Source organism: Hemitrygon akajei, chromosome 2 (assembly GCF_048418815.1).
Source record: "Hemitrygon akajei chromosome 2, sHemAka1.3, whole genome shotgun sequence".
Taxonomy (NCBI): domain Eukaryota; kingdom Metazoa; phylum Chordata; class Chondrichthyes; order Myliobatiformes; family Dasyatidae; genus Hemitrygon; species Hemitrygon akajei.
This window is the reverse complement of record NC_133125.1, coordinates 23,057,933-23,084,415: the sequence shown is the minus strand read 5'-3', so window position 1 is coordinate 23,084,415 and position 26,483 is coordinate 23,057,933. Positions and strand designations below refer to the sequence as shown.

At 42.4% G+C, this 26,483-nt stretch overlaps 1 protein-coding gene across 12 annotated transcripts in view; it reads right to left on the bottom strand.

Moving 5' to 3' along the window:
- The window catches only part of apc (APC regulator of WNT signaling pathway), a 204,572-nt gene extending 180,914 nt beyond the window's left edge, over positions 1-23,658 (bottom strand). For 8 of the 12 annotated variants that reach the window (XM_073068330.1, XM_073068339.1, XM_073068320.1 and 5 more), the window contains exon 1: positions 23,481-23,658. The gene's annotated coding sequence lies outside the window, so the exon portion shown is untranslated. Of the gene's footprint in view, positions 1-23,462 lie in introns of all 12 variants that reach the window. The other 4 variants (XM_073068354.1, XM_073068361.1, XM_073068348.1 and 1 more) reach the window with 2 other exon arrangements.
- Positions 23,659-26,483: the final 2,825 nt, after the last annotated feature.

The window sequence follows — 26,483 nt, the reverse complement described above, 5'->3', positions numbered from 1 at the left end:
CGAACTTCTACAACCATCTGAGGTGAAAGAGGCGCTGTTGTGCTTTTTTCACCACATAGCCGGTACGTACAGACCAAGCAAGGTCCTCGGTGATGTGTATACCAAGGAACTTGAAGCTGTCAACCCCAGATCCATTGACGGCAATAGGGGTGAGCCCGTCTCCATTCTTCCAGTAGTCCACAACCAGCTCCTTTGTTTTTGCAATATTGAGGGAGAGGTAGTTTTCTTGACACTATTGTGTCAGGGTGACAACTTAATTCTTAATAGGCTGCCTCGTTATTATTTGAGATAAGGCCAATCAATATAATAACATCTAAAAATTTAACGAGCAGTTTGGAGCTATAGGTGGTGACACAGTCATGGGTATACACAGAGTGAAGGTGGGGGCTCAGGACACAGCCCTGAGGGGCACCTGTCTTGAGGGTCAGAGGTGAGTGAGCCCACTGTTACCACCTACCAGCAATCTGACAGCAAGTCCAGAATCCAGATGCACTTGACAGGGTGAAGGCCGAAGTCTCTGACTTTAAAAAAAATGATTACAAAAGCACATTCTTTCTATTTCCTTTGTTTTTGCTCCTGCTCCCTTGCCTCATTCCTAGAACTATGATTGAGTTCCCACTATCTGAAAGGTCATATTCTTCCTCTGCTAATACCTCCAGCATGATGTTGACACCACACACACCGTTCACCATTTCAAAAAGTTTGTTATGTGTAGATAAATCACCTGAACCAGATGGTGTACACCGAGAGTTCTGAAAGAGATGGCTGAAGGGATCATGGAGGCATTTGCAATGATCTTTCAAGAATCACTAGATTCTGGAATGATTCCAGAAGACTGGAAAACTGCCAATGTCACCCCAGTCTTCAAGAAGCAAGACAGGCAGAAGAAAGGAAACTATAGGCTAGTTAATCTGACCTCCATGGTTGGGAAGATGTTGGGAGTCAGTTATTAAGGATGAGGTCTCAGGGTACTTGGAGGCACATGATAAAATAAACCGCAGTCAGCATGGATTCCTCAAGGGAAAATCCTGCCTGACAAACTTTTGGAATTCTTTGAAGAAGTAACAAGCAAAATAGACAAAGGAGAATTGGCTGATGTTGTGTACTTGGATTTTCAGAAAGCCTTTGATAAGATGCCACACGAGTCTGTTTAACAGGAAAAATTCTAACATGGATAAAACAGTGGCTGGTTGGCTGGAGGCAAAGAGTGGGAATAAAGGGAGCCTTTTCTGACTGGCTGCTGGTGTCTAGTGGTGTTCCACAGGGGTTTGTGTTGTGGCTGATTCTTCTTACATTATATGTCAATGATTTGGATAATGAAATTGATGTCTGTCGCAAAGTTTGCAGATGTAGCTGGAAGGGCAAATAGTTTTGAGGAAGTAGAGAAGCTACAAAAGAAATTAGATTAGGAGAAAGGGCCAAGAAATGGCAGATGGAATACAGTGTCAGGAAGTGTATGGTCACGCAATGCGGTAGAAGAAATAAAAGGGTTGACTATTTTCTAAATGGAGAGAAAATATAAATAATTGAGGTGCTAAAGAACTTGGGAATCCTCATGCAGGATTCCCAAAAGGTTAATTTGCATGTTGAGTCTGTGGTGAGGAAGGCAAATGCAATGTTAGGATTCATTTCAAGAGGACTAGAATATAAAAGCAAGGATGTAATGTTGAAACTTAATAAAGCACCAGTGAGGCCTTACTAGGAGTATTGTGAGCAGGTTTAGGCCCATTATCTTAAAGTGGATATGGTGAAACTGGAGAGGGTTCAAAGGAGGGTCACAAAAATGATTCCAGAATTGAATGGCTTGTCATATGAAGAGCCCTTAATGGCTCTGCGCCTGTACTCACCAGAATTTAGAAGAATGAGAAGGTGACCTCACTGAAACCTATAAAATGGTGAAAGACTTTGATAGACTGAATGTGGAAAGAATGGTCTTAGACATTCCCAACATAAGAAACAGTCTTAGAATAGAGGGGTATCCTTTTAGAACTAAGATGTGGAGGAATTTCTTTAGCCAGAGAGTGGTGAATCTGTGGAATTCTTTGCTGTAGGCAGTCTTTATGTATATTTCAGGCAGAGGTTGATGGATTCTTGATTGGTCAGGGCATATGGGGAGAAGGCAGGAGATTGGGGCTGAGAGGAAAATTGGATCAGCCATGATGAAATGGTGGAGCAGACTCAATGAGCCAAATGGCCTAATTCTGTTCCTATATCTTTTAGTCTTATCATTCCTCTGGGACACTCTTCCATCATCAACACGTGAAATTTTATTTCCTGACAAAGGATGCAACAGCCAAAATTTAGCTCTTAAATTTTTTCTATTATATGAAATTACACTAGAGCAACGTAAACAATTTGTAAGAAAGTCATTAGTCCTCAACTATGCAATAAATGATGGCTCTTTCAGAAACTGGATTCCATTTGAAACAGCATCCTGCAGATTAAGATGCGACGCGTGGGATAGTTTGAACCATAAAAATACTCCCAGCAAAGATTCTTTAAACCTGTCCCAAGATGCAGGTGCATCTTCTTTGAACTGCGTGGATTTGATTAAGCAATGTTCTTTCATCTGAATATGCTAAAACCAGTAGGTTAGATTTGCAATGAGGTTTGGACTTTGAATTCTATTCCTCCTCACACCCCACAAGCTGGATCCTTCATTTTTTGACCAACAGACTACAATCAGGAAGGACAGGCAGCAACACCACCTCGATCATTTCACACACCGGTGCTCCAATATGGCTGTATCCTCAATCCCCTACTCTACTTATACACTCAACTGTAGGGCCAAATTCTGTTCTAACTCCATCTACAAATTTTAGATGATACCGCTGTAGTGTCCTGTAGCTCAAATAACAATAAGTTGCATTATAGAAAGGAGATATAAGCTCAGTAACATGTTACGACAGATTTTTCTTAATGTTAACAAAATAATGAAAAGCTGCTCATTGACTTCAGGAAGAGGGGCAATGCCCGTGCTTCTGTCTACATCAATGGTGATAGGGTTGAAAGGATTGTAAGCTTCAAGTTCCAAAAGTGAACATCACCAATAGCCTGTCCTGGTCCAAACGAAGAGGAGTAATGCGCATGCTTCTGTCTACCTCGATGGTGCTGGGGTTGAAAGGGTTGTGAGCCTCAAGTTCCAAGAGTGAACGTCCTGGTCCAACCATGTAGTCACCACTGCCTAAAAACTCACCAATGCATCAACTTCCTCAGGAGGCTGAAATAAACAGGGCATGTTCCCTTTCATCCTCACCAACTTTTATTAAAGCACCATAGATGCATCATGGCTTAGTATTGCTTTGCCTGAAAACTGCAGATTTATGGACACCTATCTGCAAATCACGGAAACCACCCTCCACTCCATAAGCTCTGAATTGAATTACATATATAGAAATTTACAGCACATTACAGGCCCTTCAGCCCACAATGTTGTGCTGACCATGTAACCTCCTCTAAAGACTGCCCAGAATTTCCCAAGCACATAGCCCTATACTTTTCTAAGCTTTTTCTAAGATCTAAGAGACTTAAAAGAGCCTATTGTATCCACCTCCACCTCCGCCGGCGGCAGGGCATCCCACGCACCCACCACTCTCTGTATGATAACCTTATCCCTGACATTCCCTTGGTACCTATTTCCAAGCACCTTAAAACTATGCCCCCTCGTGTTAGCCAATTTAGGCCTGGGAAAAAGCTTCTGGGTAGCCACACGATCAATGCCCCTCATCATCTTATACACCTCTATCAAGTCACATTTCATCCTCCATCACTCCAAGGAGAAAAGGCCAAGTTCACTCAACCTATTCTCATAAGGTATGCCCTCCAATCCAGGCAAAATCCTTGTAAATCTCCTCTGCACTCTGTCTATAGTATCCACATCCTTCCTATAGTGAGGTGACAAAAAATGAACACAGTACTCCAAGTGGAGTCTCACTAAGGTCTAATATAGCTATAACATTACCTCCCAGCTCTTGAACTCAATCCCATGGTTGATGAATGCCAACACATCATATGCCTTCTTAACAACACTGTCAACCTGCGCAGCAGCTTTGTGCCCTATCGACATGGACCCGAAGATCTCTCTGATCCTCCACACTGCCAAGAGTCTTGCCATTTATATTATATTCTGTCTTCAAATTGGACCTACCAAAGTGAACCACTTCACACTTATCTGAGTTGAAATCCATCTTCCACTTCTCAGACTGGTTCTGCATCCTATCAATGTCCCACTATAAACTCTGACAACCCTCCAGACTATCTACAACACCTCCAACCTTTGTGTCATCAGCACCCACCCTTCTTCTACTTCATCCAGGTCATTTATAAAAATCACAAAGTGTAGGGTTCCCAAAACAGATCCCTGCAGAACACCACTGGTGCCTGACCTAAATGTAAATACGAACCATCTACAATCTTCTGTGGGCAAGCCAATTCTGGATCCACAAAGCAAGGTCTCCTGGTTCCCATGCCTCCTTACTTTCTGAATGAGCCTTGCATGGGGATCCTTATCAAATGCCTTACTGAAATCCATATGCTCTACCTTCATCAATGTGTTGTTACATCCTCAAAGAATTCAATCAAGCTTGTCAGGCACGACATGCCCTTGACAAAGCCATGCTGACTTTCCCTAATCAGATTATGTCTTTCCAGTCGCTCATAAATCCTGCCTCTCAGGATCATCTCCAACAACTTGCCCACCATTGAAGTCAGGCACATTGGTCTAGAATTTCCTGGGTTATCTCTACTCCCTTTCTTGAACACGGGAACAATATTTGCAACCCTCCAATCCTCCGGTACTTCTCCCATCCCTATTGATGATGCAAAGATCATCGCAAGAGGTTCGGCAATCTCCTCCCTCACTTCCCACAGTAACCTGGGGTATCTCTCATGCAGTCCCGGTGACTTAGCTAAAGTAATGCTTTTGAAAAGTTCCAGCACATTCTCTTTCTTTATGTCTACATGCTCAAGCAATTCAGTCTGCTGCAAGTCATCCCCACAATTGCCAAGGTCTTTTTCCCTGGTGAGTACTGAAAGAAAGTATTCATTAAGTGCCTCTGCCGACTCCATGCACACGTTTACACTATCACACCTGGCTGGTTCTATTCTCGCACGGCTCATCCTCTTGCTCTTCACATACTTATAGAATGTCTTTGGGTTTTCCTTAATCCTCCCTACCAAGACCATCTCATGGCCCCTTCTGACTCTCCTATTTCCACTTTTAGGTTCCTTCCCAGCAACCATGTAATTGAATTAACTTTATTTCTTACATCCTTCATATGCATGAGGAGTAAAAATCTTTACATCTCCATTTAAATGTGCAATTTATAATAAATAGTACGTACAACAGGACTGCCACTATAACATAGAAACACAATTGTATCAGCGTGAATTAATCAGTCTGATGGCCTGGTGGAAGAAGCTGTCCCGGAGCCTGTTGGTCCTGGCTTTAATGCTGCGGTACCATTTCCCAAATGGTAGTAGCTGGAACAGTTTGTATTTGGGGTGACTCGGGTCCCCAATTATCCTCCAGGATCTTGTTACGCAGCTGTGTTTGTAAATGTCCTGAATAGCGGAAAGTTCACATCTAAAGATGCGCTGGGCTGTCCGCACCACTCCCTGCAGACTGTCTATATTTCTCACTGTCCATAAAAAGTAGCCAGGATAATCAAAGACCCCACCAACCCTAAACATTCGCCCTACTCCCTTCTGCTATCAGGCAGAAGATACAAAAGCCTGAAGGCATGTACCACCAGGCTCAAGGACAGCTTCTACCTTGCTATAGACTACAGAATGGTTCCCTCATACAATAAGATGGACTCTTGACTTTATAATCTATCTCATTATGACTTTTCTGCTTATTATCTACTTTCACTTTATACTGTTTTGTTATTGTTTTACCTTGTACTACCTCAACAGACTATGTAATAAATTGATCAGTATGAACAGTATGCAAGACAAACTTTTCACTGCACCTCTGCATATGTGACAATAAGCCAATTCCAAAATCTTTCTCAAAGAGACTAACACAAAGATTAAGTTTATATGGAACAAAATAAATTGGAAATGCTGGAATATATGAAACAATTAGATATTAGAATTTAAAAGCACAAGAATCCTCGTGAATGGTTAAATCATGATGGGCTCAATTGCCTTGCTAATCCTTAATAACTTGTGAATGCAGCTTGTAAATCAATATAGTACATTCCATTCTTTTTTTTAAATTCTGTTGATGGCTTTAGACAAGGTTCATTCAAATCTCAATAAAAGAGGCCATATTTAGAATTTAACTACCAATTAAGCAAAAGTGCAAAGAATAAGCCTCCCAAAAGATCAGACCCACAAATTTAAACCAGACAAACCAGTAGCTGATAATGAAAAGAACAAACTACAAATGAGCTCTTGGAGGATTTGTCAAAACTCAAGCAGCAGTCTACATTCCACTCATTAAAGCATCACAATGATGTAAACCTTTCACTTAAGAATATTCAATTTTAACTCATAAGACCACTTAACCTACAAACCCCATTTCCAGAAAAGTTGGGATATTTTCCAAAATGCAATAAAAACAATAATCTGTGATATGTTAATTCACGTGAACCTTTATTTAACTGACAAAAGTACAAAGAAAAGATTTTCAATAGTTTTACTGACCAACTTAATTGTATTTTGTAAATATACACTAACTTAGAATTTGATGGCTGCAACACGCTCAACAAAAGTTGGGACAGAGTTAAAATAAGATTGAAAAGTGCACAGAATATTCAAGTAACACCGGTTTGGAAGACTCCACATTAAGCAGGCTAATTGGTAGCAGGTGAGGTATCATGACTGGGTATAAAAGTAGCATCCATCAAAGGCACAGTCTTTGCAAGCAAGGATGGGTTGTGGCTCACCCCTTTGTGCCAAAATTCGTGAAAGAATTGTTAGTCAGTTCAAAAGGAACATTTCCCAATGCAAGATTGCAGAGAATTTAGGTCTTTCAACATCTACAGTACATAATACTGTGAAAAGATTCAGAGAATTCAGAGACATCTCAGTGCGTAAAGGGCAAGGTCGGAAACTACTATTGAATGCGCGTGATCTTCGGGCCCTCAGGCGGCACTGCCTAAGAAACCGTCATGCTATTGTGACAATTATTGCCACCTGGGCTTGGGAGTACTTCGGAAAACCATTGTCACTTAACACAGTCCGTCGCTGCATCCAGAAATGCAACTTGAAACTGTATTACGCAAGGAGGAAGCCATACATCAACTCTATGCAGAAACGCTGGCGAGTTCTCTGGGCCCGAGCTCATCTCAGATGGACCGAAAGACTGTGGAACCATGTGCTGTGGTCAGATGAGTCCACATTTCAGCTAGTTTTCGGAAAAAACGGGCATCAAGTTCTCCGTGCCAAAGATGAAAACGACCATCCTGATTGTTATCAGCGGAAGGTGCAAAAGCCAGCATCTGTGATGGTATGGGGGTGCATCAGTACCCACGGCATGGGTGAGTTGCATGTATGTGAAGATACCATTGACTCTGAGGCATATATTAGGATTTTAGAGAGACATATGTTGCCATCAAGGCAACGTCTCTTCCCGGGACGTCCATGCTTATTTCAGCAGGACAATGCCAGACCACATTCTGTAAGGGCTACAGCAGTGTGGCTTTGTAGACACAGAGTGTGTGTGCTTGACTGGCCTGCTGCCAGTCCAGATCTATCTCCTATTGAAAATGTATGGTGCATCATGAAGAGGAGAATCAGACAACGGAGACCACAGACTGTTGAGCAGCTGAAGTCTTATATCAAGCAAGAATGGACAAAATTTCCAGTTGCAAATCTACTACAATTAGTATCCTCCGTTCCAAAACGATTAAGAAGTGTTATTAAAAGGAAAGGTGATGCAACACAATGGTAAACATGCCTCTGTCCCAACTTTTGTTGAGTGTGTTGCAGCCATCAAATTCTAAATTTGTGTATATTTATAAAATACAATTAAGTTGGTCAGTAAAACTATTGAAAATCTTTTCTTTGTACTTTTGTCAGTTAAATAAGGGTTCACGTGAATTAACATATCACAGATTTTTGTTTTTATTGCATTTTGGAAAATATCCCAACTTTTCTGGAAATGGGGTTTGTACATTAAAGCACAGCTTATTAAGGAAATTCCATGGATAACCTTCGGCTTTCACAGAATTGAAACACAATGTGTAATTTTATTCTTTGCAAGCAAGAAGTAAAAACTAAACACCAATTTTTGAAACAGTATTTAGAAATCCATCTAATTCTTTCCCATACATGACCCCACAATATAAAGTACATTTAGTAATAATTTAATCAAAGTGTAACTTCATAACTATGTATGACTATACATACACATGCATCATGCAATACCAGTCAGGATAATTAGTTTAAATGTGTTAATTTTTTTAGCACCACGGAAAATAACAGCTTGTCTACACAGCATCTTCACCCAAGCATCCCAGATGCTTCACAGGATCACTATCAAATAAAATTTGACTATCATAAAAGATGATATTAGAAGGGATGACTAAAATCATTCAATATTCCAGATTTGAAAGTGTTACTCACAGCTGAGCTTTGGTAACTAAAGGCAGCCACTAATGGAAATGATCAAGAAACTGGAAATGAAGAGTGCAGATATTTGGCGGAGTTCATGAAAGGAAACCAGCCATAAAAGGGACAAAAATGAAAATAGATGCATAAAAAAAATTGAGATGTTGTTTATCTGGGCCTGAGATATGAAGAGCAAATGCACGATTGTGTGTAATTATATTAGTAAATATGTAGTTTTACAGGAATAGCCATTGTTGTTTCTGGAAATTATAAGTGGCATGAAATCCAAAAAAGGGGAAAATGCAATTAGTCTGTGCAATTAGGACAAACAGAAAACTTGGAGGGTTTCAAACTTACACAAGAACCATTGGGAGCATGTCCAAATAAGCAAGTCCAAATGTAGCATGGCTGTACATGAAAACTTCCGTCATAAAAGAACTGAGACACAAGAGACTTCAGAGGCTGGAATCTGGAATGTCAAGCACGATTCTGCAGCAAAGTGAGTCAGGCAATATCTCTGAAGGGTAATAGGCAGTCAATATTTTGCATTGAGACCCTTCACCTCTACTGGCAAGGTGGAACTGAGTGATGACCAGGAGAGGAAAACTGCTGCTCTAATGATTCTACGAATGTGTTCAAAGGTCATGAGGTGAAGTACAGGACTTCAAAACTGCTGATGATAAAAAATCAGATAAAAAGCTTCAAGTAGTGATGAAAACACTGGGCCAGATCACACTTCTTGCAGTTATTCTCAAGACAGTCCTCCACTGTGCCCCACAACTCAAAGTTCAAAGTAAATTTATTAGCAGAACTCATATATGTCACCATATACAACCTTGAGATCTGTTTTCCTGCAGGCATAATCAGTAAATCCAAGAACCATAATAGAATCAATGAAAGACAACACCCAACAGGGTGGACAAATAACCAATGTTCACAAGACAACAAACTGCAAATTCAAAAGCAAACCAATAATAATAATAATAAGCAATAAGTATCAAGAACATAAGATGAAGAGTCCTTGAAAGTGAATTTACAGGTTTTGGAAAGAGTTCATGATGTGGCCATTTTGTTGTACTTGTGTTCCCCCAACACTGCAATACCGACCATTCTATTCACAGAGTTCCCCTCTGTGTTCCTGACCACAGTTTACATACCACCATCAGCCAACTGTAATCAAGTGCTTGAGATTTTGGAAAATGCCATCACCAAACAAGAAACAGTCACCCTGACCCATTTCATATCATAGTCAGGGATTTCAATCAGGCTTGCTTGATGAAATCTCTGCCCAATTACCGTCAGCATATAACCTGAAGCACCAGTGGTCTCAATACATTAGACGATGCTATACTAAGATGAGGAATGCCTACCATTCCATGCCCAGACCACATTTTGGGAAATCTGATCATGAAATCTTGCACTTGACCTCATGACCTTCTATCTGCATACATGCAAAGGTTAAAGAGCAAGACGACAGCGATTAAGGCAACAAAGAGCTGGTTGCAGGAGGCAGCGAGTGGTTACGAGATTTCTTCGAGTCGGTGGTCTGGGCCATGTTCATGGACTCATCAGTGAATCTGAACGAATACACCACGGTTGTTACAGACTTCATAAAAACAGTCATACATGAGTGTGTCCCCACAAAATCATTCAGAGTCTTCCTCAACCAGAAGCCCTGGATGATCTATGAGATCTGCAATCTGCTGAGGGACAGATCATAGGCATTCAGGTTTGGCAACCAAGAAAGTTACCAGAAGTCCAGGTACAATCTCTGGAAGCCATCTCATGGGCGAAGTGTTAATTCTGAACTAAACTTGAATTAATTAAGTATGCTTGAATTAATTGAATGCAATCACCTCTTGTAAAGTGAAATCAAACAACATGGGTGACAACAGAGCTTTGCTTCCAGATGAGAACAAAGCCTTCTATGCTTGCTCTGACCATTAAAACATGGAGGAACCATCAGAGACTCTCATAGCCCCCGACAACCCTGTGATTTCAGACTCTAGGGCCAACACGAGAGTATCCTTCAGGAGGGTGAACCCACAGAAAGCATTAGACCCAGTTGGGATGCCTGGTCAAGTACTAAAGACCTGGGCTGATCAACCAGCTGGAGTGTTCACTGAGTCTTTAAACCGCTCACTTTGGCAGTCTGAGCTTCAACGAAACCGGTGCCCACACCACGAAGAATGTGGTAACCTGCCTCAGTGACTATTGTCCAGTAGCACTTACATCCACAGTGAGAGGCTGGTGATAAAGCATATCGATTTCAGCCTGAAGTGGCATAGATCCACAACAATTTGCCTACCAGCACAAAAGATCCACAGCAAATGCCTCCTCATTGGCTCTTCACTCAAACATGGAACATCTGGACAGCAAAGGTACGTACACCAAGAGGCTTTTTAATCGACTACAGCTCGACATTCAATGGGTTTTAAAGGTACACTTAATGTCAGAGAAAAGTAGACGATATACATTCTGAAATTCTTTTTCTTCGCAACCATCCACAAAAGCGGAGGAGTGCCCCAAAGAATGAATGACAATTAAACGTTAGAACCCCAAAGTGCCCCCCCAGCTCTCTCCTCCCACGGATCAGCAGCAACAAAGCAACAATTCCCCCCCCCCAGCAAAGAAAGAATTGGAACCTCCCCACCGAGCACTCAAGCGTGCAGCAAAGTATCAATAAAGACAGAGACTTGCAGTACCTCAGAGACTGCTTGTTCACCTGGTAATTCAACATAACACAGGCTCTCTCTCTCTCTCCCCCTAATAAGGGGAAAAAAGAGGTGTCTCTGTTTCATAGCATCTACTCAAAATTAATAAATAAGCTGCAAAAGCCTAGCCTCAATACCTCCTCGTGCAATTAGAGCTTCAATTTCCTCTTTTGCAGACCCCAGTCAGTTTCAATTGGCAATTACATCTTCTTCCTTACAATCATCATCAGCACAGGTACACCACAAAACTGTGTGCTTAGCTCCCTGCTCTACTCATTTCTCACTTTTGACTATGTGGCTAAGCACAGCTCCAATGCCATATTTAAGTTTGCTGACAACACCACTTAAGTCAAATCAAAGATGGTAATGATCCACATATAGGAGGGAGACTGAAAATCTAGCTGAGTGGTGCCATAACAACCACATCTGACTCAATGTCAGCAAGAATAAGGAGCTGATTATTAACTTCAGGAGAAAGAAACCAGAGGTCCATGAGCCAGTCATCATCGGTGATCAGAGTTGGAGAGGGTCAGCAACTTTAAACTCCTTGGTATCATCATATCAGAGGACCTGCCCTGGGCCCAGCACGTAACTGCAATTATGAAGAAAGCACAGCAGCACCACTATTTCCTTAGGAGTTTACGAAGATTCAGAATGACATCCAAAACTTTGACAACTTCTATAAATGTGTGGTGGAGAGTACATTGACTGGCTGCATCACAGCCTGGTATGGAAACACCAATATCCTTAAATGGAAAATCCTACAAGATGTCATGGATACAGTCCAGCCTATCGTAGGTAAAACCCTTCCCTCCATTGAGCACTGTCGTGGGAAAGCAGCATCCATTATCAGGGACCCCCACCACCCAGGCCATGTACACTTCTCACTACTGCCATCAGTAAGGTGGTATGGGAGACTCAGGACTTACACCTCCAGGTTCAGGAATGGTTATTACCCCTCAACCATCAGGCTCTTGAACAAGAGGTGATATCTTCACTCAACTTCACTTGCCCCATCACTGAACTGCCCCACAACCTATGGAGTCACTTTCTCATGTTCTCAAGATTTATTATTATTTCTTATTTTTTGTTTCTTTTTGTACTTGCACAGCTTTGTTGTCTTTTGCACACTGGTTGCTTGCCCAGTTGGTGCAGCCTTTCATTGATTCTATTACGGTTATTGGATTTGAGCAGGCTCACACAATGCTTTATGATACCAACAACCTGGGTTCAACTCCTGTTGCTGCCTGTGAAGAGATTATACATTCTGCATGAGCTTCTTCCAGGTGCTCTGGTTTACTCCCACAGTCCAAACACAGTGGTTTGGTAGGTTAATCAGTCATTGTGAATTCGCTGGGGTTAAATCAGGGGTTTTCTGGGCAGTGTGGCTCAAAGGGCTGGAAGGACCTAGTCTGCACTGTATCTCAACAAAATAAAAATGGTTTTCAGGGTTGTATATGATGACATATATGTACTTTGATAATAAATTCACTTTGAAATTGAACGTTTAAGTGAAGTTAAATGAAGTTATCCCCAATGGTCCAAGAGTCTGAGAGGTTGAGAGGCAATAACTGCTCCTGAACCTAGTGATGACAGCCCTGGGGATCCTTTATTTTCTTCCTGTGGCAGCAGCAAGAAGAGAGCATAACCTGGGTGGTGGGGGTCACTGATAATGGATGCCGCTCTCCTACAAAAGCGCTCTGTGTAGATGTGCTCAACGAGGGGAGGGCTTTACCAATTTGGGCAGAGCATTGGTGTTTCCACGCCAGACAGTGATGCAGCCAGTCAATTAACTCTCCACCATACATATATAGAAGTTTGTCCAATATTAGGTCAAGCCAAATCTTTACAAATTTCTAAGGAATTAGAGGGGCTGCTATGCTTTCTTCATAATTGCACTTATGTGCTGGGCTCGGACAGATCCTCTGAAATGATAATACCGAGAAATTTAAAGCTGCGGACCCTCTCCATCTCTGATCCCCCGATGAGGACTGGCTCATGGAGCTCCAGTTTCCTCCTCCTGAAGTTAATAACTAGCTTCTTGGTCTTGTTGACACTGAGTGACAGGTGGTTGTTGTGGCACTGCTCAGCCAGATTTTCAATCTCCCTCCTATATACTGATTTGTCACCAACTTTGATTTGGCTGGCAAACTTAAATACAGCATTGGACCTGTACTTAGCCAAACAGTCATAAGTATAAAACAAGTAGTGCAGAGGACTAAGCACACAACCTTGTGGTGCCCCTATGCTGATGGAAACTGTAGAGAAGATGCTGTTACCAATTCAAAGTGATATGGATCTGCAACTAAAGAAATCGAGGATTCAATTGCACAAGGGGGTATTGAGGCCAAGACCTTGAAGTTTGTTGATTAGTTTTGAGGGGATGTTAGTAATGAATGGCAAGCTGCACAAAATCTTGGAATTCCCTGGGCTTATTACCTATATAAGAACCTAAGAATTAGAAGCAGGAGTAGGCCATCTGACCTGTCGAGCCTTCTCCGCCATTCAGTAAGGTCATGGCTAATCTGACCACGGACTCATCTCCACCCACTCGCCTTTACCCATAACCCTTAATTCCCTATATGGCTCATATCTGGAGCAAAATAGCATAGATACAGGCCTTCAGCACAATTAGTCCATGCAAACCACCATGCCCACCCAGTTAGTCCCAATTTCCTGTGTTAAGTCTATATCACGGTTAGCTCCAAACCTCCATAAACCTATCCAAGGGTTTCATAAATGATACAATTGTACATGCCTGAACCACTTCCTCTGGCAACTCCTTCCAGATACTCAACCAAACTTTGTGTGAAGAACTCCCTCTTACCCAAAATCTCTATACATCCCTAGATTTAGATACCCCGACCCCAGGGAAAATACAGCTACCATCCAACTTATCTATTTGTCCTTATGATTTTATAAAGCTCTATAAGGTCACCCCTCATTCTCCTACATTTCAAGAAATAAAGACCCAGCCTAATTTCTCCCTATAACTCAAAACCTCTCTGCACTCTTTCCAGTTTAGCCACATCTCTCCCATAGCATCTCCGAAGGAGATGGAAGAGATCTGAAACAGAGTTTTTTTTGCATCAGTATCTACTCGGGGAAATGGACGGAGTAGATAGAACTGAGGTAAAACAGTCAAATCATGGGCTGTATCCATGATTGTATCTGGATTACAAAATAGTACCGTAGATTCCGGATTATAAGCCGCTACTTTTTCCCCACATTTTGAACAGCTTTGAACTCTGCGGCCTTTAATCCAGAGCGGCTAATACATGGTTTTTTTTCATGCCGCCTCGTAAACATTTTGCCTCGTAACAGTAGACCAATAAAATTGATGAGTAGTTCACAGAGGTCCAATGAAATTGTACGATAAATCAAGCGCACTTTCACAATTAAATTATTGTAAATCAGTCATTTGTACTCACCCTCATCAACATGGAAAACACTCGAAGAAAAGCAAGACCCGAGCGCGTCAGACCCGAGCGCATCAGACCCGATTAGACCCGATCGCGTTACGCGAGCGCGTCAGACCCGATTAGACCCGATCGCGTTACGCGAGCGCATCAGACCCGAGCGAAAACGCTGCTTTTAAGTTAAAGGCGATCAATAACTTTTCCTGGTAGGCTGCAGTATATATATTTTTACCAGTCGCTAGGAGATATTGGAATGTTGTTCGTGCTGTTCAGTAAAAAAGTATATGCAACGTAATTTGTGTTACCGATACGTATGTATATTTAAAAGTAGCGGTGCGGCCTAAAATCCGGTGCGGCCTTTACAATTAAAAAATTGATTTTATTTCTAAAATTAGAGCCAGCGGCTTTTAATCAGGTGCGCTCTGTAGTCCGGAATCTACGGTAAGTGCCTGCTGTCGAGGCAAATTGGGAGGGGCTGTTCTCACGATCTGACAAAGTGTCCCCTTGGACCTTGTGGAAGAATAGCGTAAAAGATGCAGGGAGCCTTGGCAGAGGCACTTAAAACATCCTTAACCATGGGGAGGTAATAGAGGACTGGAGGATGGCTAATGTTCTATTGTTCAAAAAAGGTTAAGAATAAGCCAGGATATTATAGGCTAGTGTGCCTAACATCAGGATTAAGTAAATTATTGTTAGATACTCTAAAGGACAGGATATGTAAGTATTTAGAGATTGAGCCTGGTTAGAAATAGCCAGCCTTTGTATATGGCAGGCTGAGTCTAACCAATCTCAAGAGTTTTTCTAAAGGTAATGGACATCGTCTGCATGAACTTCAGCAAGGCCTTTGACAAACTCTCATATGGGAAGCTGGTCAAGGTTTTGTCACTTGCAATTCAGAGTGAGGTAGAAAATTGGATTTGACACTGCCTTCGTGAAAGAAGCCAGAGAGGCTCTCTGACTGGTGACCTGTGTCAATGGTGTGCCACAGGGACCGGTGCTGGGTCCATTGTTCTTTGTCATCTATATTAATGATAATGTGGTAAAATGGATCTGTAAATTTATTTTACTTTATTGTCACCAAACAATTGATACTAAAGCATACAGTCATCACAGCGATATTTGATTCTGCGCTTCGCGCTCCCTGAAGTACAAATTGAAGTAAATATAATAAAAACTTAAATTATAAATCATAATTAGAAAATAGAAAAGGGGAAGTAAGGTAGTGCAAGTCAGGTCCGGATATTTGGAAGGTACAGCCCAGATCCGGGTCAGGATCTGTTCAGCAGTCTTATCATAGTTGGAAAAAAGCTGTTCCCAAATCTGGCCGTACGAGTCTTCAAGCTCCTGAACCTTCTCCCGGAGGGAAGAGGGACAAAAAGTGTGTTGGCTGGGTGGGTTGTGTCCTTGATTATCCTGGCAGCACTGCTCCGACAGCGTGCATGTAAAGTGAGTCCAAGGATGGAAGATTGGTTTGTGGGATGTGCTGGGCTAGGTTCACGATCTTCTTCAGCTTCTTCCGGTCTTGGACAGGACAACTTCCATACCAGGTTGTGATGCACCCTTGAAGAATGCTTTCTACGGTGCATTTATAAAAATTAGTGAGGGTTTTAGGGAACAGGCCAAATTCCTTCAGCTTTCTCAGGAAGTAAAAGCACTGCTGAGCCTTCTTGGCAGTGGACTCTGCTTGGTTAGACCAAGTCAGGTCATTTCTGATATTCACCCCGAGGAACTTAAAGCTTTTGACCTGTTCCACCTGCGCACCACCAATGTAGATGGGGTTGTGCGTCTCCAACTCCTTCTGAAGTCAACAACCAATTCCTTCGTCTTGCTGACATTGAGGGATAGGTTATTGTCTTCGCACCATGCCACCAGGTTCTTAACTTCCTCTCTGTACTCAGACTCAACATTACCCAAGATACGGCCTACAATTGTGGTGTCATCAGCAAACTTATATACTGAGTTCGATGGAAACTTGGCTACACAATCATGGGTGCACAGTGAGTACAGCAGGGGGCTGAGTACACAGCCTTGTGGGGCACCGATGCTCAGAGTGATTGTAGAGGACAGCTTGTCCCCTATTTTTACAGCCTGGGTCCTGTCTGTGAGGAAGTTGAAGATCCAGCTGCAGATCTGACTGCTAAGACCCAGGTTCCGGAGCTTAGGAATCAGTTTATTTGGAATGATGGTATTAAAAGGCAGAGCTGTAGTCAATGAAAAGGAGACTTACATATGCGTCTTTATTCTCCAGGTGTTCCAAGGAAGAATGTAGTGCCAGAGAGATGCATCTGCCGTTGACCTGTTGCTCCGGTAGGCGAATTGCAAAGCGTCGAGGTTGACCGGCAGGTTATGGTTGATGTGCGCCATAACCAATCGCTCAAAGCACTTCATAGCAATTGATGTCAGAGCCACAGGTTGACAGTCATTCAGGCATGCCACCTTGCTTTTCTTTGGCACCGGGATTATCGTTGCCTTCTTAAAACACGAGGGGATCTTAGACTGAAGCAGGGAGCAGTTGAAGATGTCAGCAAACATTCCAGCTAGCTCACTTGCACAGGCCCGGAGAACCCGTCCTGGGACACCATCTGGGCCCGTCGCCTTCCTTGGATTTATCTTCAGGAAGGCTCTTCTAACGTCTTCCTTGGTGACGATGAATCTCGATGCCACCAGGTCTGGTTCATCCGGAGGGGGCGGGACGCTCCTCTTCTGTTCGAATCTTGCATAGAACACATTAAGTTCGTCAGGAAGAGAAGCGCTACAGTTATTGATATTACCAGCCTTCCCTTTGTGCCCAGTGATCTCATTTAGACCCTGCCATAGTCTGCTGGCATCCTCCGGTTAGCCTGGGCTTCCAACTTGGTTCGATATTGCCTCCTGGCACCCTTAATGGCTTTCCAGAGTTCATGCCTGGATTCCCTGTAGCAACTGGTATCCCCGGACCTAAAAGCCACAGCTCTAGCCTTCAGAAGGGACTGGACCTCATAATTCATCCAAGGTTTCCGGTTAGGGAATACCCGGATCGTCTTGCGAGACACACAGTCCTCTGTGCATTTTCAGATAAAGTCTGTGACAGCTGAGGCATACTCATCGAAGTTAGCTGCCGAGTCCTTGAATACTAACCAGTCCACCGATTCAAAGCAGTCACGGAGGACCTCATCCGTTTCCTCTGAGCAACGCGACACCACTTTTGACACAGTGACCTCCCGCTTCAGTTTCTGTTTGTAAGCCGGGAGGAGGAGTACGGCCTGATGGTTCGATTTTCCGAAGTGAGGTCGTGGGACAGAACGGTAGGCATCCTTGACTGCTGTGTAGTAGTGGTCAAGTATATTCAGGCCTCTAGTGGAGCAGGAGACATGTTGGTATAACTTTGGCAGCGCTTTTCTGAGGTTGGCCTGGTTAAAGTCCCCGGCTGTAATGAGCAAAGCCTCTGGATACCCGGTCTCAAGTTCACTGATGTTGGCATACAGTGTATTCACAGCACACTCCACGTCCGCCTGGGGGGGGGAATGTAGACCGCTGTCAGTATGACTGAGGTGAAGTCCCGTGGCAGATAATAGGGACGACACTTCACCGACAGATGCTCCAGGTCCAGACTGCAGGAGCTTGTGAGTGCCATTGTGTCCGAGCACCACGCAATGTTGATCAGTAGGCAGACACCACCTCCCTTCGTCTTCAATTTGCAGATGACACCAAGATTGGGGGTGTCGTGGACAGCAAGAAGAGCTTTCAAAGTTTGCAAAGGGATATGAACTAGCTGGAAAAATGGGATGAAAAATGGCAGATGGAATATAATGTGAGGTGTTACATTTTGAGAGAACTGGGTAAGGCTTACACAGTGAATGGTAGGGTACTAAGGGTGCAGTAGAACAGAGGGATCAGTGAATACAGATCCATTGTTCCCTGAAAGTGGCATCACAGGTAGAGGGGGTCGTAAAGAGAACTTTAAGGAAATTGGCCTCCATAAATCAGAGTATTGAGCACAGGAATTAAAATGTTATGTTGTACTTCTATAGAATGTTATTAAGGCCTAATTAGGAGTACTGTGGACAGTTCTGGTTACCTATGTACAAGATTATTTCATCCAATTTCCAGTACACAAGTGTAAAGCAGAACAAAATAATGGTTACTACAACCTGATGCAGCACAGAAAAACACTATAAGACAAAGAAGACAATTGTATATATGGCTTATATACATAGATTGATTGTATGTCCATGAATTGAGGCTAAACACATAAAGTGACTCTCAAGAGCCTCAGGACTCACTCTACCGGGTTCAAGAACGGTTACTACCCCTCAACCATCAGATTCTTGAATAAAATGAGATAACTATACTCACTTGACCCATCATTGAAATGTTCCTTCATCCAATGATCTCACCACACCTTCTTACCCTGACATCCCCTCTCTCCCAACTTCTTAATCTGACTTCATCTTTTTTCTCCAGTCCTGATGAAGGGTCTCGGCCCAAACTGTCAACTGTCTACTCTTTTCCATAGATGCTGCCTGGCCTGCCTTTGTGTGTTGCAACTCACTTTTATGGACTCTTTATCTTCTTATCTCATGTTCTTGTTATTTATTGCTATTTATTTATATTAGCATTTGCACAGTTGGTTGCCTTCTTCACTCTGGTTGATCGTTGACTGATTCTGTTATAGTTACCATTCTATAGATTTGCTGAGTATGCCAATAAGGAAATAAATCTCAGGGTTGGAAATGGTGGGTATATGTACTTCGATAATAAAATTGACTTTGAACTTTGAAATGATAAAGTAGTGGTGGGGCGGGGGGTTAGTGGGTTCAGGTGTTGAACAGCTTTGCTGCTTAGGAAAAGCAACTGTTTGTGAGTCTGGTGGTCCTGGCATGAATGCTATGTAGTCGCCTCCCTGATGGGAGTGGGACAAACCATCCATGAGCAGGGTAGGTGGAATCCTCCATGATGTTGCTCGCTTTTCTCTGGCACCTTTCTATATATGTTGTCTTTGATGGCAGGTAGGCTGGTGCTGGTGATGCATAGGGCAGTTCTGACTACCCGCTGTAGCACCTTCTTGTCTACTGCAGTGCAGTTTCCATACCCTGCAGTGACGCAGCAGGTTATGATGTTCTCTGCTGCGCATCTGCAGAAGGTCACGGGTATCAACGTGCATAGTCCAGCTCTCTTCAGCTTCTGCAGAAAGTAGAGGTATTGGTGAACTTTCTTAATTGTGTAGGATGCATTCTGAGACCATGAGAATTTGAGCGAGATGTACATTCCCAGGAGTTTGAAACTGCTAGCAGTTTCTACTGCTGTGCCATTGATGTAAAGACACCAATAAGATTGAAATAGTACAGAGAAAATTTACAAGGATGTTGTAGGAATTTGAGGACCTGAGTTATAGGAAAAGGTTGGATAGGTTAGGACTTCACAGACTGGAGTGTTGGAGAATGAGGGGAGATTTTATAGAGATATACAAAATTATGAGGCCTATAGCATTAATGCAAGCAGGCTTTTTCCACTGATGTCGGGTTAGTTGAAAACTAGAGGTCATAAGGGTGAAAGGTGAAATATTTAAGGGGAACCTGAGCGTGAATTTTTTCACTCAGAGGGTGGTGAGAATGTAGAATGAGCTGCCAGTGGAAGAGGTAAACACAGGTTTGATTTCAACATTCAAGGGAAATTTGGATAAGTATGTGGATGGGAGGGATGTGGAGGGCTATGGTTCAGCTGTGAATTGATGGGACTAGGTAGAATAACAGTTTGACACAGATGAGATAGGTGGAAGGGCCTGTGTAGTGCTCTGTGACTCTAACAGGGTGATCAAAACTATACACAGTACTCCAAATGTGACGTACAAACAAGCTGGATCAACTCAGCAGGTCGGGCAGCCTCCGTTGAAATGAGCAGTCAACGTTTCGGGCCGAGACCCTTCGTCAGGGCTCAAATGTGACCTCACCAATATTTATACAATGCAACATAATATGTCAACTTCAATACTCAATGACCTGACTGAAGACCAGCATAGCTTTTATTTGCAAACAAACCAAAACCCCTTGAGTATGGGGTTTGACACAGCATGATGTGCTTCAAAATAACTGAGTTCCAAGTCAAAAAAAGTACATTCGACCCTTTATTATGAAGCTAGCAAAGACAAATGATCTTATAGCGATAAAAACTAAAGAAACTAAATTAGTGATATAGCTAAAATAAGCAGTATTAGCATTCAAATTAGCATAACTAAGCATAGTTAGCGAACATCGCAAAAGAGCATAATTATCGATCATCAAAAAAAATTCCCCAGTTGCCTCTCTCAACTAACTAAACCCAACTAAGACAAACTATGAATATGTAACTATACTCACTTTCTCCTGCTCCATGCCCCAACCCACATGACAAATTACCCATAATAAACATGCAACACAAAATACAATTTCAGACAGACAGAAACTAGATACATGGGTCTATGACTCTAATAGGGTGATCACAATTATACATGGTGCTCCAAATGTGACCTCACCAACAACTTAGACAATGCAACATAATATACCAACTCCAATACTCAATGTCCTGACTGAAGGCCACCATGCTAAATGTCCTTTATATCACTCTGTCTTTCAATGAAATATGCACTGGTATCCTTGGTCCCTCTATTCCATTACACTCCCAGTGCCTGATCATCCACAGTATATGTCCTATAAATCGTAGCATTTTGACTTTACAACTCACAATTATTTGCAATGAAATCTATTTGCCACTCCACAACCCCCTTCCCTAACTGTTCAACATACCCCTTTAATCCGCAACAACCTACTTCATTATCAGTAACTCCTAATTTCATGAAATCTGCAAGTTTGCTGATCAAGTTTTGTGTTTTTCCAAGAAAATCACCAACCTAGGCACATGAGTGACCTGTCTCCATTCCAAGGTACAACTTTCAACCTCCAATCCAATGTTGAATCCATCTAACTAACTCTTCCTGGATTCCATCAAACAAACTTCCAGATCAGCCCACCAGAGGGTCCTAATGCTGTTCCTGTGTCCTGTGGTCTTTCTAAAGTCCAAATAGACAACGTAAGACCACAAGACCAGGAGCAGCAGTAAGCCATTCAGCCTACTGAGTCTGCTCCACCATTCCATCATGGCTTATTTATTATCCCTCTCAACCCCATTCTTCTTCCTCACCATCCAGTGCCCTGCCCTCATTTACCCTTTTGAGTACCTCTTCTGAAAACTAAACCATGCATAACTTTCCACGCAGAAAGCCCGGCTGAGATTTCCTAATCAGATGTTGTCCATCGAAATGTCAGTAGATCCCATCGCTCAGAATCCCTCCTAACTGGATCCCTCAGAATCCCTCAGAATCCATCGCTGCTAACGATGTCAGGCTGAAGCACAGCAAGCTCTAGGCAGTACTAAGCCATAGAAAGAGGTAACTATGGCTATGATCTTGGACTGTTCCGATGGCTTTCTGTTAGCATGCACCGTCAGGCCTTTTCACTATTCCCAAATGTGGTTGATGATAGAGAGAAACAGTCAAAAAAAAATCCCCAAAATAAAAGATTTGGCAAAATTTATTTAGCGACAAAATTAAAGCCGTTAATTTAAACCACAACTACACTGTGACCCAAAAAAATCTTACCTAAACTTAATTCTCCAAATGAATGGGGCTGCATACCTGATGCAAACTAAGCAGCCAGAAATGAAATGCATTCAAACCTTTAAGAAACATTACTGGAATCATCAGTCCAGGAGCAGTAACTTTCCCAGTGTTTAACTGCAGGAATTTTCTGCTTAGCCTGCAATGTTGTGAGGTGATGGTGCAGGTTGATCAGGGTATAAGTAAAAGGTGTTGTTCCCTGATGTTGCTATCAAGGGGCATAAGGTATACAAGAAACCAAAAAAAAAACAATCATGGCCAAATGTTGGAAAAGATCAGTGCAGATGCAAGAAAGAATATTTTTTCACTGCAGATAATTCTCTAATTGCATACAACTGGGGGAGTAATACTCTAATGAGATGACAGTTCCATCCACCGACAAATTCGATACGCTAGTTTTGCACAAAAAGAGCTCAGTGATGGGAAAACACCACTTTGATTCTGTGATGGGAAGGGAAAACACTGTCAGAATTCATTTGAGGAGTTTCTGAAAGGCAAGTATGAATTTAAATGCAGCACATTCAAGTGTTCGGGTAAAGGATTTGAGATAGGGCAGTAGTTAAAAGTCAGAGGGATGAAGTTTTTACGTTGACGTTGGATTTGAAAATACCTGGCAATAGGAAATCATTAACGACGTTATCATGGTTTCAAAATAATCTTTCACCCATCAACAAAAGGATCATGAAATAATTAACTTCGCCACCTGTGAAGCCAATGTGTAACCTTACACACCCTCACCAAATGACACCAGTTTCTTAAACTCAAAGAGAGCCGCATTACATATTCCTACGACCTCTTGCCCATTTTCTCTGCGATTTTAAAATTCATGGCACACTCGAGTCAAAAGAGAGAGGAAAAGAGGCTGTGTATTTTCAAAAAGTTTAACACAATCGCTGCATCTGATTTAAAAGGCCATTTGGGAATAAATAAATTCCCAAATAATCCTTTACTGGATTTCAACCCAACGACAGGATCCCATTGTAAGTGTTTACAAAGGCGGCAGCTTGTGGAGGAGCTCGCAGCCACTCTCCCCTCTCTCCCAGTCCCGCTGCCAGTTCAATCCCTCCCCTGTGCGGCTCACAATGATCACCCAGCCGCTGCATTCACCGGGAGCCCCACCGCGCAAGGCCCGGGCCCCACCTTCACACATGGACACACCTTCCACTGCGGTACCGACCAACGCTCAAAAGTTCCTCAAGCACCGAATATGCATCCTCCACGCGGAAAAACATTCCCCGCCGCCTCTCTCTCCCGCCGTCCCTTTCTTCTCCGCTGCTCTCACTCCGTACCTTCCAACGCCATGTTGGTCCAGGTCGTTTCGCGCGGCCACCGGCAGGGGGCGCACGGTGCGCATGCGTGGTGGCGCCCCGCTGCCCGGAACGCCGGGATGTGGATGTCACTGAAACAGCTGAGAAGGTTGACAAAGCCGGAGCGCGATGAGTTTAACCAGGCATATAGGTCGTCAAATAGATCCATACTATATGAACGAGATCAACAATGAATCATTTATGTGCAAACGTTCAACAGAAATGAAACTGAGCTACTGCGGGAATTGAAAATCCAAAAAAAACCACCAAATACTGTGCATCAAAACGGCTGAAACTCTGACAGGTGAGGTAAGGAAAGCGAAAGAGTTGGTATCTCAGGTCAGAGACCCTTCAAATGACTAGGGAATTGAGAAAAGGAAAAGAGAAAGTAAATCAGTTTTAAATTGCAGAGAGAATTGGGAAGGGATGGATAGGATGAAGAATATAACCATATAACAATTACAGCAAGGAAACAGGCCATCTCGGCCCTTCTAGTCCGTGCCGAACGCTTACTCTCACCTAGTCCCACGTACCTGCACTCAGCCCATAACCCTCCATTCCTTTTCTGTCCATATACGTATCCAATTTTTTTAATGACAAAATCGAACCTGCCTCTACCACTTCTACTGGAAGCTCGTTCCTCACAGCTACCACTCTCTGAGTAAAGAAGTTCTCCCTCATGTTACCCTAAACCTTTGCCCCTTAACTCTCAACTCAATATATCTGCTTGAGGCCAGGATATCTATGATGATAAGTTGTTTGGAAGCCCTCTGTTTGGTTTGTAAATGAAGGTAGTCGAAGAAGTAAAGGAGTGAGAACCAAATGAATAATTTATGTACAAAGATTCTAAGGAAAAGAAAACTCGGCTGATGCGGGAATTGAAAATTCAAAAAGAACCGCAACTGCTAGAATAAACCAAAACTGTTGAATCACCTGCAAGTTAGGTGGCACCATGGAAAATGCCTCAGGTCAGAGATCCTTCAGCAGGATTGGAAAATTGAGAACACAAGAAAATTGAGTGAGAGTAGGGATGGGGTTGATAGGAGGAAGAATAAATCTGTGAGAGAGTGAAGCCAAGATGGCAATGTATGCAGTTTGTGAAGCCTGATCAATGGTTTGTGGTTTAACAAGGACAGTCAGATAGATTTTTAAAAAAAACTAAAACTGCATATAAATGTTATGAAATGCAGGTCAGAGCTATTGCTGAGAACTAAAACCAAAAGGAGAATTTAGACAATGACTAGCACAAAGGTAGAAAGCATCAGCGGAGGGACAGAAACCAAATTAATTTTGCATATGAAGAACCTTGTAGCAGAATTGGCCAGTTCTGCTGCAAACAGGAAAAAGAAGTTCCCTGAAATGGTTGAATTTGATATTGAGTCCCAAAGGCTGTAATATTCCCAGAAATAAGAAATGATACTGTTGTTCGGTACCACGCAGGAACAGTGTAGGAGCCAACAAACAGATAGGCCAGAGTGGAGAATTAAAGATACATGAAATCTGAAAATAATGGTGGAAGCTAAAAGTGAGTGTCTGAAGGAAGTGCAAACAGGAGGAAGTGAATTAAATGTTAAATGCAAGAAAAGGACACAGATTTAAAGAAAAACTGATCACCGGAAATACATGATAGAAGAATAGAATTGCTATCTTCCTCTCTTTGACCCAGTTCTGATGAAGACTGCTTGACCTAAAGCTGTTCCTTGTTTTCTTTCTACAGATTCCGTATGGTTTTAGTATTTTTGATTTTCTATTGTTTTGAGTTCAGACTTCACATTATTTTTTATAATTTACACAGTACAGTTGGTTAACTGAAATTCCTAAATTCAATTCAACTGAAGACTCTAAACGTGCCAAGGTGTTCCAGTTCTTTATTAGATTTTTTGAAGCAATGTAGGTAGGTCAGAGTGGGGTGGGGAATCAAAGCTACATGCAACTGGAAGCTCAAGGTCACTTTTCTTTCTTTATCAATCTTTTTCCATTGAGTTTCAAATAGATAAACATGATAATGATACAAAGAGATTGGGATTACATTAAAAACGGTTAACGTATACAGAAACAGACTCCGAATAACACGTATAATCTAAGCCTCCCAATCCCTTAGTAACTAAACATGAGAAAGATTCAAAGAAAAAAGATTTTTACAAAAGAAAAAGAAGTTTGTCACTTTTACAAACTCAGCAAATAAGTCATTTCTTGATTTTTCCACTGAAGAGGAAATCACATGGTAAGCCCCAACTTTGAACTGAAAGTAAATGACTGTTTTGGCAGGAAGGATGAGAAGATGCCACGGGGGGGAGGGAGGAGTTGTTCTTTATGGAAATAGAAGAGTGAAAAATTCCTACAGGGGGAATAGCTCCTTCTAAATGCTGAAGAAAGAGTGGGGATGATGTGTTTAGGGTGGCATCATATTGAAAACAAGTGTACAATATCCTGAGAGCGTGCTGTTTCTGTTTATTATGATTAAACTGCCACCATACACAGTGATAAGTAAAGGTTGAATAGGGTTAAGACTTTACTCCCAAAAGCATGGCAGAATGGGGAGAGATCTTATAGAGGTATACAATATGATGAGGCGTACAAATGGGGAGAGTGAATGCAAGCTTTTTTCTCCTGAGGCTGAGTAAGACTAAAACTAGAGCTTATAGATTTAGGGTAAAACAAAATAAAACAATTAAGCTTCTTCACTCAGAGGTTAGTGCGAGTGTGGAACAAGTTGCCATGGAAGTGGAGCATGTGAATTCAATTGCAACATTTAGGAGAAGTTTGGATAAGTACATGGATGAGAAGCATGGTCCAGCTGCGGATAGATAGGACCAGGCAGAAAATCAGGCTGGTGCAGACTCGATGGGCCAAA